The sequence below is a fragment of the Enhydra lutris genome, unplaced genomic scaffold (assembly GCF_002288905.1).
Source record: "Enhydra lutris kenyoni isolate GAN:26980312 unplaced genomic scaffold, ASM228890v2 scaffoldscaffold13, whole genome shotgun sequence".
Taxonomy (NCBI): domain Eukaryota; kingdom Metazoa; phylum Chordata; class Mammalia; order Carnivora; family Mustelidae; genus Enhydra; species Enhydra lutris.
The window spans coordinates 5,434,215-5,458,937 of NW_019154097.1; the positions used below are offsets into that span (position 1 = coordinate 5,434,215).

A 24,723-nucleotide genomic window follows, 5' to 3' on the forward strand; every position below is an offset into this window, starting at 1 on the left:
AGTCTAGCCACCAGACAGGTCAGGAAAAACACACAAACAAACTACAGTTCTTTCAGAAAATGTTCATTTTGCTCCCTCTGGTACTTGTAACCCATATCATGAATGTGGGCTGTTGTCTTTCAAGGCTGTCAACTGACCTGGGAGTGGGGAATGGTATCTCAGTAAGTTAGAATGACACAAAGCTCTCTTGCTGAATTTCAGCTATTTTTTTCTTCATTAAGCTTTCTCCAGTGGTTCTGAGCTTTTGATTTGATTCCATAGTTTTGAAAAAGTTGATTCTGACAGTTTTATCAGCTTCTTTGTAGCTTTTATAGAGGGACTGACTTTTGGAATTTCCTATTCCACCATTTTCTGACATAATCCTTTGTAATCTTAAGAGGAAACTCTATAGCATTATATACTAATTGTATAAAGAAAGATCACAAATCAATGATCTAAGCTTCCAACCTTAAGAAACATGGGGGGCAGGGAGGAAATTAAACCCAGAGTAAACAACCTGGAAGGAGGAAGAAATCAAAATTAAGGAATTAGAAAACAGAAAAGCTATAAAGAAAATTAGTGAAATCAAAAGCTACACCTTTGCAAAAATTTCAGTAAAACTGAAAAATGTCAGTAAAACTGAAAAAATAGCCATGCTGATTAAGAAAAAGTAAAAAACAAGAAAAGACATAAATACACAAATTACTATTATCTGTAAGGAAAGAAGGGACATCACACAGATCTTACATAATGTTAAAAGGCTAAGGAGATTGTTTTGAAGAACCTGAAGTCCATAAATTCAATAACATAGATGAAAAGGACAAATTTCTTGAAAGACAGAGGCAAAGTTTAGGTAAGAAAAAATAGATAACTTGAATAGCCCTATTATAAGAAGTTGAATTTTTAACAACCAAATTAAAAACCTTCCCAGAGAGAAACCTTCCGTCACGTTCAGATGGTCTTCAGATGGTGGATTATACCAAATTAAAAAAGAAATAATACCAATTCTATACAAACTCCTTCAGAATATGAAGATGAGGTAATGCTTCCTAACTAATTTTATAAGGTTTGCATTACCATGACAACAAAAACTAGACAAGACATAATATCTTCCATGAACATAGACACAAGGGTCCTTAATGAAATATTAGGAAATGAATCCTGTAATGTATAAAAAGCTTAATATAACATGACCAAGTATGATTTATTCTAGGAACATAAGGTTGATTTAACCTGTGAAAATGAGTGTCATTCAGTGTATTAACAGACTAGTGGAAAAAAACCATATGATCATCCTAGTAAATGCAGATAAAGCATGTTCCAAAATTTAATATCCATTCATGACAGATTTAAAACAATAGCAACAACTTGCTAAACTAGGAATAAGAGGGGAGTTTTCTCAACCCCATAAAGGGCCTACAATCTGGGTAGTTCAGTTGGTTAATTGTCTGACTCTTGGTATCGGCTCAGGTCTTGATGCCAGGGTTGTGAGTTCAAGCCCCATGTTGAGCTCCACACCCGGCATGGAGCATACCTAAAACAAAAAAACAAAAACAACAAACCCAAAAACCTACAACTAAAGACTGAATACTTTCACCCTACAATTGGGAACTAGGCAAGACTGTCCTTTCTTAGCAGTTCTGTTCACTGCTGTACTAGAAGTTATGCCATAAGGGAAGAGAAATAAGAGATGTAACAAGTTGGAAAGAAACATATGAAATTGTCTTTGATTGTAGTCGACATGAGAATTTACTTTGAGAATTTACTTAGAAAATAGGAAGAGATGTAGCAAACAGTTACTGGAACTAATAAGTTTAGCAAAGTTGCAGGAAACAGTTGTTTCTATATATTAGCAACAGACAACTGGAATTTGACCTTTTTTTAAAGACTCTTCACCATAGTATAAAAAAATGTGAAATACATAGTGACAGTTGTAACAGAAATGGTTTTTTTTTTTTTTTTGATATGTCAGTTCTTTCCAGGCTTATCTGTTGATTCAGTGCAATACCACTCAAAATCCCAGTAGCCTTTTCTTTTAAGTGAAATTTCCTAAACTGATTATAAAATGCATTTAGAAATGCAAAGAATCTAGAATACAGTAATCAAAATAATATGATATTGTTGTAAAGATGTATATGTATCTATAGATATATAGACATATGTATATATACACACACAGATATATATAGGACAGAATAGAGTCTAGGAATAAACTCTCATAAAGGTGCTAAAAATTTCACTGGGGAAGGTGATAGACTTTTTAACAAATTAATCCTACACCAACTGGATTTCCATATGCCAAAAATGAGCCATAATTCTTATATCACATGACGTATAACTGTTAATATGTAACATATCATAGATTTAAATGTAAGAACTGGGGCGGTTGGGTGGCTCAGGCGTTAAGCGTCTGCCTTAGGCTTAGGCCATGATCCCAGGGTCTTGGGATCAAGCCCCGCATCGGGCTCCCTGCTCAGTGGGAGGCCTGCTGCTTCTCCCAGTCCCCCTGCTTGTGTTCCGTCTCTCGCTGTCTCTCTCTCTTTCTCTTTCTCTGTCAAGTAAGTAAATAAAATCTTAAAAAAAAAAAATAAATGTAAGAACTACTGAAGGTATGAAAGAAAACAGGAGGCAATCTGAATAACCTTGGATTAGTTGAATACCTTAAAAGTGAGCAAAAAGCCCCAATTTTTTTAAAATAGAAAAATTGGACTTTATAAATATTTAAGATACTTACTCATGAAAGATTCCATAAAGAAATGAAAATGCAGGTCACAGACCTTAAGGTAATATTTGCAAGGACACATATCCGGAATATGTAATAAACTTTTACAACTTAGTAATAAGATGGACAACCCAAGTAAAAATGGTCAAAAGATTTATAGATGGTATTTACTGATGAAGATGTAGAAATGGGAAAATATGCTTGTTAAAAGATCAAAATCATTAGTCATTAGGAAAATGAAGCTTATAACCGTAATGAGATAATACTACCATCTGCTAGAATATGCTCTAAGTGAAAAGATTGACAATCCTAAATACTTGGAGGATGGGGAGTAACAAGAACTCACATACGTTGCTGGTTAGAAAGTAAAATGGTACAGCCTTGTTTGGAAGAGTCTTGTCAAGTTAAATATACACCATACCATCTGACCCAGCAGTTCTAGTCCCAGGTCTTTACCCAAGGGAAATGAAAACATATGTCTGCAAAATGACTTGTATTTAAACATTTCTAACAGCTGTCTTCTTAATAGACAAAAACTTGAAATAACACGAATGTCCATCACCTGATGATTGATTAGCAAATTGTAGTGTATCTATTCAAAGGAACATATTACTTACTGATACATTCCATAACTTGGGAGAGTCTCTCAAGCTTTATACTAGGTCATGGAAGTTAGATACAGTGGGCGGTATATTCTATAAATCTATTCTGTGACATTCTGTAAAAGGCAAAACTAGAGATAGAAATCAGACAGTGGTTGCCAGGATGTAAGTGGAAGGGACTTGTGAAGTGTGGGGGATTTTTTTTGTAAGCATGAAACTGTTCTATATTATAATTGTGGATATTATAGGACTTTATATTTTATTTTTAAAAAAACTTTTTGAATTGTAAGTTTTGAGTTTTATTTTATATAAATTATAAAACTCATTTCAAAAAAGGAAATATATTCACTAGACAATATTTATTTTATACTTGTGCATATCTAAATCCACTTTTCTGATAGTCCAATTATAAGTGAAAAAGTGGGAACTTGTAATTGAATATTATAGTGATTAATGGCTCAAAACTCCTTTATGTAAATAGCCTAAACAATCAACAATAGGACAATAGTTAATTAAGTAAGGTACATCCAAACAATGAAATTCAATAATTAAAAAGGTTGAGTAGAATGCTCAATAAAATGGGAAAATGTCCTGAATATATTGAATGGAAAAAAAGGACATACTGTAGAATGTCAGTTTTCTTTTGAAAAAACCAAGGAGGGGGCATTATTTTATTAATATGCAGAAAGAAAATACATACATATCAATTTCTGAGTGTGAGGATGATAGTGACTTTTCTTCTATTTAAAAAAAAGTTCTGAATTTTCCACTTGATTTTTTTGTTTCTCTCCATTAGAATGTAAGCATCTTGTCTTTTTTTGTTCTCCCTGTTGCTTTATCCCTAGAGCCTAGAACAAAGTTCTATAGATATTTATTGAATGAATGAATGGATTCAGTAAACATATAGCTACTTGGGCCTCGGTTTGGATTTTTTTTTTATTGATTTGCCTTTGTTTTTGTTTTAATTGTGTAGCTGTGATTACTGTAGCTTTATATGGTATGTTTTGTGATTTGGTGTAAGACATGTCCTCTTTATTATCATATTCAAATTATTCTAGGCTTTTCCTTGTCACATTAATAAAATCCTACTGGGATTTTAATTGGAATTTCACTAGTAATATAAATTGATTTGGTTGCAAATTGACATTTTTCAGTGAGGAGTTTAGAACATTTAGGATGATAAAATGAGTTATTTAGATATTCTTTTATGTCCCTCAGTAAGCTTTATGGTTTTCTTAATGTAAGTTGACATATTACTTATTAGGTGTATGTCCAGATGTTTTAAATTTGTTGGTATTGTTTTGGGGATCTAGTTTCCTTTATGCTTTTTTCCCTAATATATACTATATCATAACCCTCTAAGTTGCTCATAGTTAAATCTTCTATCAAACATCTTACTAAAAATTATGCATCCTATTTTAAAGAATTATAATTCAAAACTAAGATGATTAATGAAAACCAAAATTTTTATGGCTTTAAAAAATACATAATTTTGGGGCACCTTAGTGGCTCAGTTGGTTAAGCATCTGCCTTTGGCTCAGGTCATGATCCCAGGGTCCTGGGATTGAGCCCCATGTCAGGCTCCTGAGCAGGGAAACTGCTTCTGCCTCTCCCCCTGCTTGTGCGCTCTCTCTCTCTCAAAGAAGTAAGTAAAATCTTGAAAGAAAGAAAGAGAGAGAGAGAGAGAAAGAAAGAGAAAGAAAGAGAGTAAGAAAGAAAGAAAGAAAAATAACTTAAAAAAAAAAAAAAAACAATTTCTGTGGTTGAAGAGGTAGTTGTCTTTCTCCATTTTCTTACCCTAATTGTTTAGAGCTTCCTGAAATAACAATGGTCAGGTACTCATTATTTATTTAAACTGAACAGACCCTGAGTTTAAATAGTTGTATAATAGTGCATTTTGGGGCATTTCACCTACCCCAAGGCATTCATCAGGAGTCCTGGAGAAGCTTGAAGGATCAGTACTATGATCTTTGTCAGCAAGTGATAATTAAGCTATACTTAATAGATGAGGGAGATGATCTCAGTGTTATGGGCCTTATATCAAATAGGTAGTAATTTATATTTAGCATCTTGTAACTGTTACTACTTTTTCTGTTACCTAGAATACAATTCTCAGAATACAATCCTTTGTTTTTGTTTTTGGTAGGCACATTTTGGAAAACAACCGTATACTGTGTTGATAGTTTTTTTGTTATACATGTTTCTTTCGTTCAGTTTATATGTGTTCTTGCTTGTGTGCATGCCTTATTCTTAAATTGTAAGTTCTTTTAAGAATAGGGATATGTTCTGTGTGAATTCTCTTAATGAGATCTGTATTGAGCAATTAGTGTGTGTAGCACAACATGGAAAGGGAGAAAGAACACTGAGCACTTATTCTGTGCCAGTTCTGAACAGTGCATGGTATAGAGACCAGGAATCTGAAAGAATAGGAGTCTGCCTAGATAAAAGAAGCTATGAAGTGTCCCAGTTGATTTTTAAGTTTTGTACTCTTCAACCTTGGCTATGCATTAGAATTATCTGGAAAATTTTTAAAATATATTTTCATCATATTTTTCTTTACCTCACACTCTTAAAGATAGGGCCTAGGCATGTTGATATGGCAGAGACACAGGACTTTATTTTAGCTCATAGGTGATTCTGATGTACAGCCTTGGTTGAGAACAGGAATCAGCAGGGGTGCCTGGGTGGCTCAGTCAATTGAGTGTCTGCCTTCTGCTCAGGTCAGGATCCCGGAGTCTTGGGATCAAGCCCCGAATCCAGCTGCCTGTTTGGTCGGGAGCCTGCTTCTCCCTCTGCCCCATACCCTGCTCAGGCTCTCTCTCTCTCAAATGAATAAATAAAATCTTAAAAAAACAAACAAACAAACAAAAACAGGAACCAGCAAACTATAGCCCATAGGCCACATCTAATCCACCAGTTTTTGTAGTTTCGTAGCTAAGAATGGTTTTAATAGGTTTAAGTGGCTAAAAAGAAAACTGAAAGAAGGATAGTTCATGACACATGAAAATTATATGAAATTAAATTTTTAGAGTCCATAAACAAGGTTTTATTGAGACCAAAGCCTCATAGATAAGTTGTTGATATGTCAACAAATACTTGAGAGACCTCTTCATAGATGTATTTAAACTGTTCTTTCTAATGTAACTGCAATTTCTAGCAAACAAAAGAGCATAAACTTAGAGATAAAGAGAAATAAAAACCTCAGTCATCTCCAGTTTCAAGTCATTTCATCCCTTTTCATGTATTCTTTTGATAAAAGGATAAGTCATCTTTTTTTATTGCTTTAAGTGTTAAGATGGAAGAGAATTACTAGGTCAGATTCAGTAATTGTTTTTTGATAGTGTGAGGTACTACTGGTTTGTATTATGTGTTTTATACTGACCAATATTAATTCACATAAGACAGTATTCCCAAACTTGGTGGTACTGGTTTAGGGGTTTAAAGCACATCTCCATTCCTGTTCCATTTTCAAATTAAGTGTATGTGGTTTGCTATAGATAGATAAGCTCTCTCAAGGAAATAACCTGCCTTTCAAAGTAATGTGATCACAGATGTTCAAGTACATTCATATGCAAATCATTTTAAATTTGAAGGGTATTTTTATTTTTGTTATTTCCTAAAACATTATTCTTGGAAGAAAAGTTTGACTTCTGTCACCAGGTCTATTGTCTATTAGTAAGTTAGGCTGTGAAGTTCCCACTGTGTACACAAGTTTTCTGCAGATGTAGAGGGAGATCTAAAACTCACCCACAATGACGGCCCTTTTTTGAGAGCTTTACAGTTTACTAATGATACCATTTTTGTCCATCCTGCAAGGTTCCCTTGACTGTATTTTGTTCCTGGTTATGAGATCTGGACAGAGTTGGACTGATCAGGGAGTATATTCTAATTCAGCCCAGCTGTCTTCAGAGACCTCATGTTACTTGAGAAAGAACTGATTTAGGTGTATATGCAAATAACTTGCTCTTAATTTTACAACATTTTGTTGAGTGATAAATCGTAACATTCTTATGGGGAACCAAACACTAGCAAATTAAGTTTTTATAAGACTAACATCAAGTTTTTTCAAGTTGTATTATTTAAATAAAAGCCATCTTTTTAAATATTTTTTATTATATTTTGTTAAATCTGTGAAAGCACACCTGTTTATTAATTGCATTCTCTTGTTTAGAATATATGTGTAAATCATTCAGAAATAAGTTTATACAAGTTTTAGATACATGTGGACTATGATATATTTGTGGAGAATACTTCTTACTCAGATGTGTCCTTGTTGTTTTATTTCATTTTGCTGCTTTTGGCTTGTTATGTTGTGTAATAAAGTGAGAAAAAAACCTCTTGAGAGTAATGTTTACCTATTCAAGATAAATTACTTCTGTGAAAGAATTCAGTCCAAGTAATTAAGTTTAGTATTAGCCTGTATTCAGATTTATATTATAGAAAAAGTGGGATTTTAAAAATTACATTAAATTGATATTTTTATAACTTGAATAGTAAATTGGATCACTCATTTGATCAAATTTATTCTATTCTTTGACATATTTTATGTAATTAATGGATTTCATGTTTTGAGAGATGACAATTTTGAAACAAGTTCATTTTTACTATTAAAATATCAGCTTGTGGGGTGCCTGGACAGCTCAGTCAGTAGAGCATGCAGCTCTTGGTCCAGGGGTTGTTATTCAGGCCTCATGTTTGGTGTACAGCCTACTTAAAAGTAAAAGGAAAAAACATCAACATATATTTCTTATGTTGTCAACTAAGTTGCAAAAAAAAAAAAAAAAGCGCATAAAAATAATTATGTTTTTCTATCTATTATAGATAATCTAAGCAGTGTTTTGACATGGCATTTTCTCATGTTGGGTTTTCTGTTTTTGTTTTTAATCATTACTGAATATGTAGTGTTAATGGCATAAAATACTTCCTATTAGATCTGAAAGTGGACTGCTCTATACCTTGGTTCCCCGTGAGATCAAATGTCCAATCCACCAAGTTGGGTTTTTCTAATGTTTTATTTAGAAATATTTCAAACCTGTAGAAACTTAACAGAGATAACACAGTGAACCCAAATAATACCCTTCACTTAGATATTTAATAAGTGTTTACCATTTTTGCCATAAATTGCCTTCTCTCTTAATTTCTCCTTCTGGGCACCTGGGTGGCTCAGTGGGTTAAGCCTCTGCCTTTGGTCATGGTCATTGTCTCAGGGTCCTGGGATCAAGCTCCGTATCAGGTTTTCTCTCAGCAGCGAGCCTGCTCTCCTTCTCCCTCTCCCTGCCTCTCTACTTGTGATCTCTCTCTCTCTCTGTCAAATAAATAAATAAAATCTTAAAAAAAATTTCTCCTTCCTTCCACTCCTGTGCTCACACAACACACATACACATGCACACACGCACACACAATTTATTATTACTACATTTTGAGGATTAATTAATTGAGAATAACTTGCACACACATCGTGCTTGTTTATCTCTAAATACTTCAGAATGTATAGTCTAAGTATCTTACATTATCCTATATAGCTGTAGTATAGTTGGGAAATTCAGCTAAATTTTTTTGCGTCTAATATAGACTCTAAATTAAAATTTTAACCAATTGTTTCAAATCATCCCTTTCATAACAATCTATTCCCAGACTGCTGCAGGATCCAGTATTAACTTTCTGTATCATGAGTCTTCTTTACTCATGAATAGTTTGTCAATTTTTCATGTTAGTGATACTTTTAGAGTATTGGTGAGTTGTCTTAAGAATGTCCTTTAACTTGAGCTTGTCCTGTTTAGATCATTTTTTGGCAGGAATACCATGGAAGTGATAACACGTTCTGAGTGCATCACATTAGGAGGTTCACGTTTTACCTTGTCCTGTAATGGGCATTAACTTGGATCATTTGATTAAGGTGATTTCACTAGATTTCTCCCCAGTAAAGGTAATTTTATAGCATTTTGTGAACAGTCTTTGGGGAGATACTTTGAAATGCTGTGAACATCCTGTTTTCCAGCTAACTGTAACCAGCTGGTTTTAACATCCATTGATGATTCTTGCCTGAATTAGTTAATGCTGTTGTGGTTTAATTCACCAAATTTTGCGTGCACAATCTTTTTTCAAGATTTTATTTATTTATTTGAGAGAGAGCATGAACAGGGTAGGGACGGTGGGGGAGGGGGCAGAAGGAGAGGGAGAAGGGCTCTGGGATCATGACCTGAGCTGAATGCATATGCTTAACCCACTAAGCCACCCAGGTGCGCCTGCGTGCACAATTCGTAAGGACTTCTTTTAAAAATACTTTAGGCAGAGATTAAGAAGTACAGACTTCTAGTTATAAGATAAATCGTGGATATGAAAAGTATAGTGTAGGGAATAAAGTCAATTAATATTGTAATAACTTTGTACGGTAAGGGGGTTACTACCCTTTTTGTGGTATTTTGTAATGTATGTAATTGTCAAATTGTTAAGTTGTACACCTGAAACTAACAATCTTATATGTCAAGTGTACCTCAACTAAAAATTGAAAAATATTCGTGTATAAATATCATTTAACCAAATACTCTTAAAATTAAGAATATCTACAACATAGTATTCGTATTAGTTTCCTTTTGCTGCTTGGAGAAATGACCACAAACTTCCTTAAAATGATAGAAATTTAGGGGCGCCTGGGTGACTCAGTCATTAAGCGTCTGCCTTCGGTTCAGGTCATCAAGTCTCGCATCGGCCTCCCTATTCCACGGGAAGCCTCCTTCTGCCTCTCCCACTCGACCTGGTTGTGTTCTCTCTCTCGCTGTGTCTCTCTCTGTCAAATAAATAAATAAAATCTTTTTAAAAAATGATAGGAATTTTTCTTTCATTGTTCTGGAGGCTGAAGTTCAAAATCAGTATCACTGAGCAAAAATCAAGGCGTTAGCAAAACTGCACTCCTGGAGACTTTAGGGGATCATCTTTGGGCTCTGATGGCTGCCAGGATTCCGTGGCTTGTGGTCACATCACTCCAGTCTTTAAGTACAACATCGTCAAATCTTTGTCAGATGGCCTTCTCTTCTGTGTCTCAGATCTCCCCCTGCCTCTTCTTATAAGGATGTAAGTGATTGCACTTAATGTATATTATTTATTCCAAATGTTAAATTTCCCCTAATGCAACCTAGTAAGCTCTTCAAGTTTGTGTATGGATTGTCTCATTTTACTCTTAATTTCTAAGGACAGGGATTAAAAATAATTCTATGTGCATCGTTTTCCTCAGCAAATTTTAAGCAAATGATCTGGGACAAATGTAGATAACCAGGACTTTCTCTCTCTCTCTCTCTCTTTTTTTTTTTTTTTTTTGGGTTTTGGACTTCCTGTTGGATTTAGTGATATCATATGTTTATAAAGATTGCTTTTTTGTTGTTGTTAGTTATATTTAGGCTTTTTACTGAGGGAATTTTCTGCAAATGTTATTTTTTTCTTCATTGTAGACAAGAGTTAAGTGTCAAATAACTTGGTTTGAAATTTTGGAGATTAGGATACCTTAAGAACTGATTCTGTAGTTTTTGTCTATAAATCCTATATTACTTACCTAATTTAGTATCAGGGTAAAGTAACAAAATAGACAGAAATATCCCCAGCTCTGGCATTCATCCACCATCTTTTAGTACTGCAATGGAGGCAGGGAATTACTGGCAGTAGCAGAGTCACACTGTATAAAGGAATGACAGGTAATTGATAAGATCAAGAGTAGGTGGTGTAGAGGCGTTTAATAATCTGGGCTCCTGGTTGCAAATAACAGAAATCTGATCCAAAGGAAAGGGGGAAAAAAGGAAGGGGTGGGAGAAAGATACATCTAGGCATTTATCTGGTTTTAGAACACCTGATCATTCTAGATCTATTTTAGAGATTCAAGCATTAACACTAACTCTCTCCCCATTTCTCAGTTCTACTTTCTTCTGTGCCGGCTTCATTCTTAGGCTGCTCTAGTTGGAGAAAAAATGGCTTCCAGCAGCTTCAGACTTACTTCCATGGTCATTAAAACCTATGTCTCAGAGATAGTGCCTCTTTGATAATTCTGGTAAAAAGCTCTGGGAAGTTCTTTCATTCACTCAGCTTGGATTATACCTGATCTCATCAGTGGGATCTGATGCCTGGATTGGTGATGTTTGAATTGCGTATTGACCCCTTTAATAGGGAGGGATGTGAAGAGAGGAGTGAGGTAGAAAGGAGTGATCATCACTCATCACCATCCAAACCAAACAAAATGATTTTTCCAGTAAAAAACACTGTCCTATAAATAAAATCTTTAAAAAAACAAAACAAGGGGCGCCTGGGTGGCTCAGTGGGTTAAAGCCTCTGCCTTCAGCTCAGGTCATGATCCCAGGGTCCTGGGATCGAGCCCCACATCGGGCTCTCTGTTCAGCAGGGAGCCTGCTTCCCCCTCTCTCTCTGCCTGCCTCTCTGCCTACTTGTGATCTCTCTCTATCATATAAATAAATAAAATCTTCAAAACAAAACACAACAAAACAAAACACTGTCCTTATACCAAAGAAAGGGAATGGATACTAAAGAGGTAAAATAGTTTTCTGTTTGTTATGATGCCAAAATCTAGCACATGGTAATATCTGATGCAGAATCATATGCACATTGTACACTCAATAATTTTTTAAATGAAATATGCTTTAAGAAGTCTTTTTGAGAACTTAAGAGATTCTTTCAGGACTCTTGTATTTGACATTTAAGTTTCTCAGGGTAACTACATGGAAATATTTTAGCTATTCTTTAAACAATTTTTTATTGAATGCTACACTGTTTTACCTGCAGTATTAATCTTTTCAAAGGTTCCATATAATTTTAAAAATAACTCTTACGTGTAGAACTAGATTTCAAGACAATTTTAAAGTGATTTTTTTTCATATTTTATCTCCATATGTCAACTAACCAGGCTAAAGGATTTATGCAAGCCAAGGAACTCCAAGTTATATTTTAAAACATATTTTAACCAAGGCTCACAGGCTATCTCCTTACCTTTTATTTATCTAAAGTGCTATGGGATTTTTAATGCCTACGCAAAGCATATAGTAAGCCTCATCTGGAAGACCCATGCATAGCACAGTGCAGCTACTCAATTTATCTACCTTGGAAGGATGAAAGGCTAAGTTGAAAAATCATTTATCAGTTCCACTTCAGTTGTTACATTTTTGCTTCAGAAACATCCTTCATCTCCTGAGTCTCATAATCTCTTGCCTTTGAGGTTGTTTCATAGACATGCTTTCACTCAAACGCCTTCAATTTGAACTTCTTCAAGAGGGGTGCCTATCTCCCAGAAGTTGCCTCTAGGGACCATTTCACTGCTGTTATTTCAGCTCCTCCCACCTAGCTTGTTGAAGAAAGTTCTCTCACCAAAAGCATTTCTAATAGGAAATCAACACTAGTCAAGCTGTATATAGCAGCTCTTTGAAGATTGGGCACCCAACCTGGAGTTCCTTAAGAAGAAGGCAACAACGAAACCCGGTAACAAGGCCCAAGATAACCCTGTGCCCTTCAACATGAACTTCTAATGCCCCTGCTTTCATGCTTTGAGTCAATGTACCCCCACTGGAATGAGATTATACTTTGGCTTTACATGATAATAATTCTCTAAGAAGTGTGTCATTAGCCATATTCCTCTCAAATTCACAAGCCTAATTGTGATTACTCTCTGCTTTTCTAGCAATATTTAAGTTTTCATGAATAGGTAGTACACCTATCCACATGTTTAGGGTTCCATTTTCCTGCTATACTCTCCTTCCTTTCCCTCAACCTCCTTCACCTTGACTGTATCTCTTAAAAAGCCGTTCTTTAAGATAATTGTTGTGTTGTTTCTTACTTACATGTTCCATTTCCTTGGGGCACCTCAGTGGCTCAGTTGGTTACGTAGCCGACTCTTGATTTTGGCTCACATCTGATCTCAGGGTTCTGGGATGAGCCCCGCATGGGGCTCTGCCCTCAGTGGGGAGTCTGCTTGAGGATTCTCTCTCTCCCTCTGCCTCCCTCCCCCCAGCACATCTGCGCGCACACACTCTCTCTCTCAAATAAATCTTCAAAACAAAACAAAACAAAACAAAACAAAAGGTTCCATCTCCTTAACTATCTGTAAACCTCTCAGAGTCATGAACTTTATGACCTGTCTGTTTTATGTTTTCATACAAAGATTAGGTAAATATTATCTGGGAATATGGTACTTAGTAAAATAACTCATAAAATTTTAACATCTAGGTAGCATGGCAGACACAAAGATAAATAAAACATGGTTCCTGCCTACAAGGAGCTTTTAACATCATAGAAGAGATGCAATATGCATTTAAGTGTAACATAAAAGATCTATCATTAAAGAGTAAACAATCAATTTCTTCTCAGGAAATCAGGGCAGGCTTTTTGAAGAAGTTGGTATTTGAGTCAGGATCAGATTGTTGCGATATTTTCATTGAATCATTAGTTTGCTGAATTACATTATAGAAGAGACATTTAAAGGCAAAGTGATAATAACCCTTTGTGTGTATAATTCTTGCTGGTTGGCAAACCTCTTTTATGTTTATTTCTTACTGGTGCTTCAAAAGCCTATGAGATATTTTTGTGGACATATAAAAATCTTACCTATTTAGCTTTCAGAGTTTATTTTGTTTTCTGATTGCCTTGGTGGTCAGCAAACAGTGTTATCAATCTTGACTTCTGCTCTCGTCTTTTGTCCTTGAGATTAGCACTCTAGAAAAAAAAGGAGAGATTTCTTATTTATAGCATCTGTTCTCAAAAAGTCAGAACTGACCCTATCCTGTTTGACCAGATTTGTCAGTAACCATCTTGCAATACTATTATAACATTACTTTTTTTTAAACCACTAAAGAAAATGAAACTGGAACTTTTGCCCATTAGCTTGAAGTATACTTAAATTTTCTGTGTATCTCATAGCTTTTCATATGTTTCTGTGAGGTGTTTCTGGACAATATACGTGCTAACATAATGTATAACAATGTTGAGATGTGCTATATCTTGCTCAATAATTTTTCTCCCCTTATACAGTGGTGTAGTTTATCTATTTGGCTCTTTTTTCTTTGTGTTTGAATATTCCTTGAGGAGAAGGGAAAATGGAAGAAGAAACCTTAGCTCAATGTAGTAATAATGTTTTTTTGTGTGATATCAGAAAACTGCTTAATAATAAACTTTTTCTATCCACCTGCTTTGAAAATAGCCTTTATTAAAGGCAAAATTTGGTTTTGATTTTGCCAAAATCAGATTTCATTCTTTTGCTATTATTCAGAAGCCTGTGTGTCTCACCTGATTGATCATTCCAACTATTTCACTCTGTGCTTCAAATCATCAAAATCCCATTTGCCCTGCTGCAGGGTTGGCGTAAGAATGAATGTGATGGCAGCAATTAACATTATGATCGCAATGAAGACTTAAAAAGGAAAATAGCAGCTTCATTAATATCTAGCATTGTTTTTGCCCACTGTTACATCAGTAAGAAATAGTGTTTGGAAAAACAAAAGCAGGAAAAGCTGCTTTTTATAAGTAATTATGAAACTATTTTCATTCTTCTCTCATAGGATTAAAAAGTAAGCAAATTCTGTAGTTATTTTCTATGTTGATTATTTCTACCGTGTGGCTTAGAATTCTTCATAGTTGTAGTTATTTCTGCTTTTAAACTTCAGGAACAATACAACAAATTGGAGGAGTCAGTGTTCTACATAGACTTAAAAGAATTCATTACTAATTAGAAAATGCCAAAGGACTCGTAGCACACTCTCACTCACACACAGATTTAGGCATAATGTTTCCTAGTTAATAGATCATTGTGTTATTGCATGCACTGCAGGACTTACTTCACTTGAATTTGAAAATAATTATTTAATGTCTTTGGTTTCAATTCTTATTAAAAAGAGCATCATCGAATATAAAAGCAAAGCAACCATTCTCGCAATTTACTATTTTTTGTAATTATGACTGTTTTATATAGACTTTTCTTTTTGTTGTAATTAGATTCTTATTGTAATGCCTTTGCTCTTTGCCCTGTGATGTTGCTTTGTTGGTTTGTTCATCTACCTTGTAGACCTTGATGACCCTCATGTTCTAGTCCTTTGGCTTTTTACTAGGCTGAACCAAAAGAAAGCACTTGGTTGCCAGCAAAAGAGCTGAACAAAGGCAGGAAGGAAGGGTTTTAAGCATGGGATACTGCCATAGAAAACAGCAAATATATTTCAGCTTGGTCTATGAAAACCAGCTTCTATAAGGCTAGGCCATACACTGTCATTTTTATTATTGGCCAGCCCTTAGCCTCTGTACACTGTTGAAGAAGTTATATTTTATCACAAAAATGTTTGATAAAATTGGTCTGTTCAAACCCTTTAAAGTTGGGGGAAGTTGGTGTTCTACATCATATATCCATAATGGAGGCAGTCTGCCTTTTAACTGCATTGTGCTTCATCTGTACATTTAGTTCAGGATGAGATTTATTTATAAAGCTTTTAAATAAAGACTTTTTATTTTTTTTACTGTTTTTTCTTTAAATATCAATATTAAAGGAAAATGTATGGGAACCATTAAGATATGGTCAATAGGCATCAAAATAAAATGGAAAACATTTGACAGTTTCCTTGGATATCAAAGTAGAAAAAGGGCATACACCATATTTGAGTATGTCACCAGCACTATAGAATGGCAGTAGTGAGTTTTTCAGCTCTATTTTAAGATTGCAGGAACTAGCAGATTTAAACTAATAATTGCTTTAAAATATAAGCTGTCCAGTTATTTCAGAGGCAAAATGCTATATTAAAAGCCAGTTATTAGGATAATAGTGTCAACATTAGCCCTAAGTGTTAATTTCCACATTATTTGAAGACAGTGAGTTGCTGGTGAGGTTTGGGGGCCTAAAAATTATTAATATGTCTTGTAGGACACGTGGGAATCTATGAGTGTTACTTCTGACTTATTATATGAAGAGAACAAATGGAGAAAAATCTTTAAAAACTCTTCTTACCTGTTTTCATGATGGGGTTTGTGTTTTGAAGGCTAGTTCAGGTCCTGTTTGCTTTCCCATAGTAAAGTAATTCAGTATATTTTTTGCTTGCGATTGTTACAAATTTAATTTAGTTTCTAAGAATATAAAATTTGTATTTGTAAAGGTTTATGTGTCATTTACATATTGTTAGAGAGTTTGTCTTTTATAGATTAAAAATGGGTAATTACCCAAATTCTAAGTATGTTAACCTGATTTTTTTTTTTATTTTTTTATGTTATTGCGTTAGAAGGCAGATAAATAAAACTTCCCCTTATACTTACTAATTACGTCAAAAGGCAGAATTTTTGTAGTGTTATATAACGGCCAGACAAAATAAAGTATTGATGTTTAAAAGGTTTATTAATAAGAAATTTTAAAATTATTTTCATGTCACTTAAGAATAAAACAATTTATATTTGCCAAATAAATTAATATAAAACAGTGTTTACATGGGGGAAATACATTCTATACTTCACAACTAGAATAAAATAAAGGAAAAGAAGCTGTAGGAGTAGCAAAGGAAGGGATAGGATGGGTAGACAACATAATTTCTTCCAAAATAGATGAAATTGAACAAAATTTGTTCTTTTGTCTAACAAACCACCATTTTGGGGGATTATTACTCTCAGTAAAGCAGTCCAGCTAGGATTAAACACATTTAATATAAAATAAAATTGTCGGTGCAAAGAAAAATAGCCAAGAGGTACATATTTGTCAACAAGTTAGGTGTATGTTCAAACGTTATTACAAAATTTATGTTTTCAGAACATCTAATTCATTTAACAGAATAATTTCTGAAATTTTTCCAAGCTTCTTAATACTCTTCGACTTCTCATTCATTTTATTAAAGGATTCATACACATAATAATTGTATATACATGACAATAAGGTATCTGGAGTAAAGATATTTTTGTTTTTGATTTTAAGGCTCATTTAGAAATTTTGCTTCTAATATGTCAAACCTTAAGCAATTTAGATATGTCCTGGGGATAGCTAAAATTTTTTACTTTATAACTGGGTATTTTGGTGTGGTATTGGCCTGGCTAATGAGTGTATAACACAATGCTATAAATGGAAAGCTATTACTGACTTAAACTCTTGATTCTTCTACATTAGTGCTAGTAAAATTGATGTATTCTAGTTCCAAGTAGTGGTATTTTATAATGCCATAGCAAAAAGCATGGTTGGAAATGAGAAGTGCTGTCTCTTAGAAGTTCTCTCATATTTCAGCTAAAACATACTCAGCAAAAAAGATATGTAAATTAAAAGAAAATCTCCAATTTCCTATTCTGAGTAAAGCTTTGATTTTTGCTGATTCAGGAAGTAAGGTTGACATTGGAGCTTCTCATTTCATCTGGAATAATCACTTTTTCCTTTTGAAAAGTCTTTCATTTTAGCAGCAATATCTTCTAAAACAGTCCATTTTGCATGGATGAACCTGTTTTTCTCTAGATAACACAGAAAATACAACTATCATAAATGGTAACCTGCTTTCTATAGTATTGCTTTCCTGGGTGCCCAGTGAGATACTAAAGTGCCAGGCTGTTCATTCTGGAGATTTCACTGATTTTCTTAACTGCATCCCTTCCCCACCCACCAAATCACAACCCCCAACAGAAGAATTTTATAACTTCCAAATGACTACTGCAATAAAATGTTTAACCCCAGGGTTAGATAAATAAGGTGCTGACTACCTAATGAAGGTGGCTAATATCAGCTTAGGATCATTCAGAATATATAATTCTCATTCTTGAAACATTGTACTATTACTGTTTGTTTTTTTGTTTTTTTGTCCTGTTAAAATAGGTGGTTTGGTGTTACCTTACTGATTCTGATATTTTCTCAGATTTTTTCCATTAGTATTTTTTTCTTCCATGTATCAAGATAGGCTTAATATCTGAGTAAATAATAATGAACTTGCTTTTGTTATAGGGTAGCTGCGTAGAGTATTCCAGTAGCATTCCAGATATTTGGCTGCCAAAATAAGAAACGTATAAACTGCTTATTTGTTTAAGTTGGTATTAAACAAAATAAGTAACAATTAAAAATATGTTCTGGTGCTGTCTACATACAATCCCTTAAAATTTCCAAAAAAGCTCAAATTATATGTTGTTTTTCTGCCAAATGATCAAGTTTTTCTTTCGTGTCTTTGGTAAATGGAAATTTATATGTGATGTGTTGCTTTGACTAAAGAGTTATAAATAGATCCATTGTGTTTCAGGTATATAATTTCTGTGCTGTATGTATGGAGGCACTTCCTTGCTTCCCACGGTACTTGACAGCGTTCTCAAAGGAGCGAATGTATGCTTATGCAATCCTGGACACAATATGTATTTCTCTTGTTATTTGGTCTGTTAATGCTATGTGATACAAAGTCCTTATATCAAATTGTGTATTCTATGTAGATAGTGCTTTTAAACTTCTTCCTGATAGCACGTTCTCTCATATTAATGCAATAAAGCCAAGATGACAGGATGACATAGTGAAGCTCTTATTAAAAACTTGTTCTAATTGTTGCAGAGAAATTAATGGAAATCTAGAGCTTGCTGCCTCAAGTTATTTCAAATTGTGTATTTTATATTTACAGTTTACATTTACATATTAATTTTATCTATTAAGAATTGCTTTCAAATTAAAAGATTTACATATGCTTAAACAAAAGCATGAAATTAGATTTGAACTTCAGAAACCAATTCATTGTATCAGCACACTAAATGGTTTTGCATTAAGGAAAGCCAGATTCAGTGACAAGTTTGGCCCTTACAATTGAAAATACCATGAAGGAAAAGCAATCATGAGAGTCATATATGTTTATTTATCTATTATGTAAAAAGCATATTCCTTTTTTTTTTTAGAGTACCTAAGTGCTCAAAATGCTATGATTAACATTTATGACTTCCCAAAACGTTGGGAAGAATTATGCTGGGAAATTTAGGATTATTTCTGAAGGAAGTTCATTACGTACAAATAATACAGCTTATAAAAGAATTGATGAGTTATCCATTTGAAATTTATATGTATTTGTTTTAATCTTGATGTCATAGGCCTACCTTATAAAATTTAAGCATATTAAGTAAGCAGATTTTAAGATTTTTAGCAAGGCCTTCCTTGGAAAATTCTAAACCTTTGTGTAAAATTGGCAGGTCATCTGGCCAGTCTCACCCTATAAAATTATTTCTGCATTGTGTGCTGCTGGCTGTAATTACTTTGGAAAGTCTTTAATCCAAGTGTTCTTTTTTGGCAAAATATTACTTGCTTTTTAAAAAGAGCTTATTTTAGAGGGGATATCAACATTGCTTCCTCCTGTCCTTAGTTTTTAAAACTACCATTTTGTGGTTCATTTGTAAATTCTAAGTGCCACAGAAAGGACTGTGCAGTGTTCAAGATCCATGCTTTCAGGGTTAAAACTGAGTTTATATGCACACATACTACATACTTACTAAGCTATGGAACAACTATTCAGACTGCACTGTAGACTCTGCTAGAAGAGTTAGCGTGCTTTTTCTGCAGACATGGTTGATTGGAAAACAACAACAACAAAAATTGTCCAGAGTGGCTACTGAAATGCTTTTCATTCTTTGCTGTACAACTGTATAAGCAAAATGTTGATCAAAGTTCAGATGGGAACATTAACTAGTCTAGCTTGGTTTCCAGTGTTTTCATTCGTTAATTCACAGAAAACCGTACATTAGACTGGATTATTGCATAGTATGAAGTTTGCCGTAAAATTGTGAGATATGATGACATGACTGTAATGTTTGTCTGCTTTGTCTCTAAACTTTCCATCCTGCATATCTTGACTGTCATTGTATTCATTTTGCAGTCCATTAACCAATAAGAATTTACCTTAAATTAAGCATTTTTAGGTATGCCTATTGTCTCCCAGTGGTGCTTTGTGCTGCCATATGGTTGCTGCTCAGCTTGACTTACATTCTTAGTCTTTTTACTTTTTGTAACTAGCAATTTTGCAAAGATAACCTGAGCTTTTTTGTGTGGTACAGGTCAAGTACTTATGGAGTGAACTGTAAGGAAGCCCACTTTCATTGTGCTGGAATGTCTTTGTAAAAAAAAAAAAAGGCTACCCCAACCCATAATTTTTCAGTAGATACATTTCTTATTTAGAACAACCTGGACTTTATGCAGAATACAATATGGTATAATAACAGTTGTATTTAATTTTAGGCAGAGTGGCTTTTTAAAAAAATAGCTCAATTTGTAAAGAACATTTATATTTAAAAAGATTACTTTTTAAATAGCTTATCCTTGTGAGTTTTTAAAAAGACAATTCTTAATGTGTTTAAACACGATTTCCTTTATAACAAACTTCCTGAAAAGTGAGAGGGACCTTTAATCTTCATATATTAAGAGGTAATTCATGATAGGGAATTATTTTTGCCAAGATTTTTTCTCTAAAACCTAACTAATCTTTATCATTTTCACTTTTTTTCTTTCCTTTTTAAAAGCGTGGTGGTGGTGGTGGTGATTTTGCTTTGCTTGTTAGCTTTGACTGTGCCCTGAAGGTTCTGCCATGATTGATCAGTGAGGGCAACTTTTTTTTTTTTTTCATATATATTCACTGTAGACTAGAATCCAGTGTTGACTCTTTCTGTTTTTCTTTTAGTGAGTAGTGAGGAATGGGGGAAAGCATTCGTTCCATTGAATAATTTATAATAGCTAATTTCCCTGTAAGAACTCACCAAAACATGATAGATATATCTCACTTAGGGGAAAAAAGTTATCTCTAAGGTGAACCACATTCTATTTGATATTTCAAATAGGATAGGTATGTCAAACCCTATTTTCTCCATTATTTTACAGTATAAAATTGGAATGCATTATTCTAGAAAACAAACTGGTTTTTAAGACAAAATCAAATTTAAGATAACTTTTTAGAAGAAAAGAATCATTTACAGACACAATAATACTGAAATTATAAATGCAAGGTGGAGAAGTTTACTGTTTGGCACAGTAACTTACATATAAATATAAGCAGCCAACTAAATAAGTCAGTAGTATTTCAGATTGTCATTTTCCTTGAAATGCTCCAGTAGAATACATAGCTTTTCTTTAATGTTCAATATTCTGCCTTCTGATATTCTGGAGAAGTAGCTATTCTTAGAAATTAGCAAGTTAGATTAAGCACAAGAGAATTTGATGTGTAAATAGTTGAAAGTATAATTTAAAATATAGTAGTAAATTATTAAATAAGCAAATAATTTTCTGGAAGACAAAGAACAGTAAACCTGATTCATTTCAAATTATTGTTGAGCACCTGTCAGTGTGGTGGACACTGCTAAGCTGCAATAGCTGCCTTCAGATAGCTCATAGCTCAGCAAGGAGTTAGACACAAAAATGGGTACTCATAGTGCAAAGAGATAAGTTCCTTGATGGATGTAAATACAGGCCATTGTGGAAGCACATAGGAAGAATTCCTAATTCAGTTTTGGGAAATGAGGTAGGACTTCCTGGATGGAAAACTGTAGCAAACCCAGAAGGATAAATAAAAATAAGCTAAATGGAGATGGGCATGGAGAGGGGAGAGAGCATTGCAGGTTCAGGGAATAGCAAGTATGTAGCCCAACTGCTGTTGTTTTGTTCAAAGATATATATGGGTGAAGCATAAAGGTAAAGGTAAAGGCAATGGAAGATAGAAGTTAGTCTAGACTGGTAAATTAGGACCAGGTTTTGAAGGGCCTTATAAGTATGGTCAGAAAACTCAGGGATTTCTAGAAGAGATTTTGTTAGATAGTGACATGATCAGATTTACAATTTAGGAAAGTCAGTTTGGCTGGAGAGTGGGGAATTGCAGAGGGTTGGGTAGGTAAGAGTAATGTGAGTAAAGACACTGGTTGGTTGCTTTTTGGTTGCTTTTGGAAGTAGGTGAGAGATGATGGACCATTCTTCTAGATAGTGAGTACTAAAGGAGAATCAAGTTTGAGAAAGGAAGAATGAAACTCCTATGGTAGGAATTGTGCTTCATAGAGAATCAGGAGATGTAAATGTTACTTTGATGCTATCACCGATGAGCCAGATGACATAGCCTTAGACAAATCATCTTCTCTCTCTAGTTTCTTCATCTTTGGCATTGACATATGACAGTGTTTATTGCCCTTGTATTTCTACGGCCATGTAGAAGACAGGTGTGAATATATTAGGAAATATTTATGTACTATTCCAATATAGGATATTATGTAACATAATGGAGAGTACATGTATTAAATACATTGCCATAGTGCTATAAAGCTGGTATCCTAAACTGTACCAGGATGGACCAGCATTTGGGACAGGGAAATAATTTGTTGTATACAGTGAACCTTTTGCTGTAATGGTATTTTTAATAATAAAATCTGACCTAACTCCTATTAGTAATTTAAGAATAAGGAAAGAGGGGTGCCTGGGTGGCTCAGCTGTTAAGCATCTGCCTTCAGCTCAGGTCATGATCCCAGGGTCCTGGTATCGAGCCCCACATCAGGCTCTTTGCTCAGCAGGAAGCCTGCTTCTCCCTCTCCCACTCCCCCTGCTTGTGTTCCCTCTCTCTCGCTGTGTCTCTCTCTGTCAAATAGGTAAATAAAATCTTAAAAAAAAAAGTAAGAAAAGAGACCTATCTATCTATGATATCTTCACTTAAGCTCACTTACTCCCTCATACCTCACTTTATAACCTTGTGAAGGTATATGGGTATTATTATTGGTTTTTTCCAATTAAGAAAACTAGCGATGTCAAGTTAACTTTCCCGAAGTCTCATTGTCGGTGTCAAGTCAAAACTTTGGAAAGGGACCAGGGTAGAGAGAAACAAGCAGAAGAAAATTTTTGAGTTAAATATGGGTGACATTTCTGCATATAAGTATACTTAGATAGGATTTAAATCATTAATGTTTTCAGTTTATGAGAAACTTGGATGTCCATTATGTGCCTGACTGTATTCTAGGTGCCGTAATATCTGTACCAGTATATTGGTTTGTTGCTAAAAATGACTTCCAGTGTAGTAGTTAAGGGCGTTGAGATTGCAAAACAATTGGCCCAATTTTGATAAAACAGTAAAATTGGAAGCAGAAGATAGTTTGTATTTTCCTCATCACTTCACTTGACAAAAAGCTGTAAGCCTGAGGAATAGTACAGTTTTATGAGAAAACAAAAACTTTTTTTTAACTCTCCTCTATAGGTATAAATCTATTAAAAATTAGTTTTTAGTGTTCTGATGTACAGAAACCAACATGTACAATAGCAGAATATATTTGTACAGTGCTTTAAGATTTAAGTACTTTAACGTATTTTCTCATATAATCCTCACAGGCTTCAGAGGAGGTAGTCAGAACAGGTATTAACGCAGATTTGTGTTTGAGGAAATAGGTTCTAAAAGTGAAGTTTCAGATCTAATGCTTTTCTAGTTATACCACACTGCCTCTAGATGGGTAATCTGTTTACAAATTTAAATAATTTAAAATTTAAATATTGTTATCGCAGCTTTCTTATTTTCCTACCTGGAGTGTTTTGGTAGAGATTCCCATGTTGTTTGGGAAATTAAACCAAATGATCTTTATATTCTTTTAGACTTTGCAACTATAGTTAATCTAGATTTCCTACCCAGTAATGTGGAGGAGTCAGGAATCTCTGGTTGGCAGAACCCTTCTAGAGCTTACAAGCTGGAGAGAATATTCCATGAAAGGGAGAAAACGTCCCTTTATTGGATCCCTGCTGCATATTGCTAGACACTGTTAGATGCCTTTATGTGACTACACCAAAACACCAGGATGGATTCAACAGGCATTTCTTCATTGAAGTAAAGGAATGAATGCCAGATGATAGCCATGTACAGAATACTTTCCAGATTTTACTGCTATTGCTATTCATATTTTTCTACCCAGAATGCTTTGTCTCATCTCAGTCTACAGGGATTCAATTCAACTAGCCTTCACAACCACTGCAACTGATACTTTCTGTGTAAAACTTTCTCTACTTCAATTAGTAATGATCTAAATTTTTATAGCAGTCTGTAATATATATATATATATATATATATTTTTTTTTTAACTTCTATCAAGTCATCTCAACTCTCAATGTGGGGCTTGAACTCGGGACTCTGAGATGAAGAGTCACATGCGCTCTGGACTGATCCATCCAGGTGCCCGCGTAAGTAATATTCTTAGTGCAGATGTCACTTGTAACTGTGTGTGTGTGTGTGTGTGTGTGTGTGTACACATACCATATATATGTATCTATACCTTCTTTGGTTTCTCTGTTACAGAACATACTCTACCTGTGAGTATTTCCCTTGATCAGAGTCTCTACCCCCAATCTCCTATGCATCTACTTTCTTGGAGTAGGTTCAGAGGAGAGGCAGAGAGATTTCTCTTTCTTTCCTTCTTTCTTTCTCTTTCTTTCTTTCTTTCTTTCTTTCTTTCTTTCTTTCTTTCTTTCTTTCTTTC

General features: G+C 34.3%; 1 protein-coding gene across 2 annotated transcripts in view; it reads left to right on the forward strand.

Moving 5' to 3' along the window:
* Window positions 1-24,723, forward strand: part of LOC111145802 (zinc finger CCHC-type containing 7) — a 254,470-nt gene that overhangs the window by 108,663 nt on the left and 121,084 nt on the right. The gene's annotated exons all lie outside the window — the stretch shown is intronic.